This window comes from Rhinopithecus bieti, unplaced genomic scaffold, assembly GCF_001698545.2.
Source record: "Rhinopithecus bieti isolate Rb0 unplaced genomic scaffold, ASM169854v2 scaffold_21703, whole genome shotgun sequence".
Taxonomy (NCBI): domain Eukaryota; kingdom Metazoa; phylum Chordata; class Mammalia; order Primates; family Cercopithecidae; genus Rhinopithecus; species Rhinopithecus bieti.
The window spans coordinates 3,794,205-3,794,798 of NW_016812332.1; the positions used below are offsets into that span (position 1 = coordinate 3,794,205).

At 32.3% G+C, this 594-nt stretch overlaps 1 pseudogene; it reads right to left on the reverse strand.

The window, feature by feature from the left end:
• Positions 1-356, reverse strand: part of LOC108544656 (60S ribosomal protein L27 pseudogene) — a 3,319-nt pseudogene extending 2,963 nt beyond the window's left edge.
• Positions 357-594: the final 238 nt, after the last annotated feature.

The following is a 594-nucleotide window of genomic DNA, read 5'->3' on the forward strand; positions in this document are numbered from 1 at the left end:
TATAATTATCATATTATATATAATAGATATAATATAATTCTTATATATTAGATATATTATATACTGATTATCTTGGGAGAGTAAACCAGCTTTTAGCTCCCATAACTTTTAAACTGTCATTAAAAGAGATTATGTGAATTACCTGTGAATAAATAGTATTCCAGGTATGTTTCCTTTTTCTTTTCATGTTTTAGACAACAGAGAATGAGAAAAGACTTAACTGCCACAACTACATTTTTAAAAAAACCTTAGGAACAACAGAAATTTATTTCTCACAGTTCTGGAGACTGGGAAGTCGAAGATCGAGGCACCAGCAGATGTGATGTCTGGCAAGGACCCATTTCCCGAGATGGTGCCTTGTTGCTGTGTCCTCACATGGTGGAAATGGGTGAGCAAGCTCTCTTGGCCTAGTTTTTAAAATTGACAAGTAAAATTTGTATATATTTATGATGTACAACATGATGTTTTGATATATTGTGCAATGGTCAAATCACACTATTTAACATACTCATTATTTAACGTACTTACCTTTTTGGGTGGTGAGAACACTTCAAATCTACTCTCTTAGCAATTTTCAAGTATACAGTATATTGT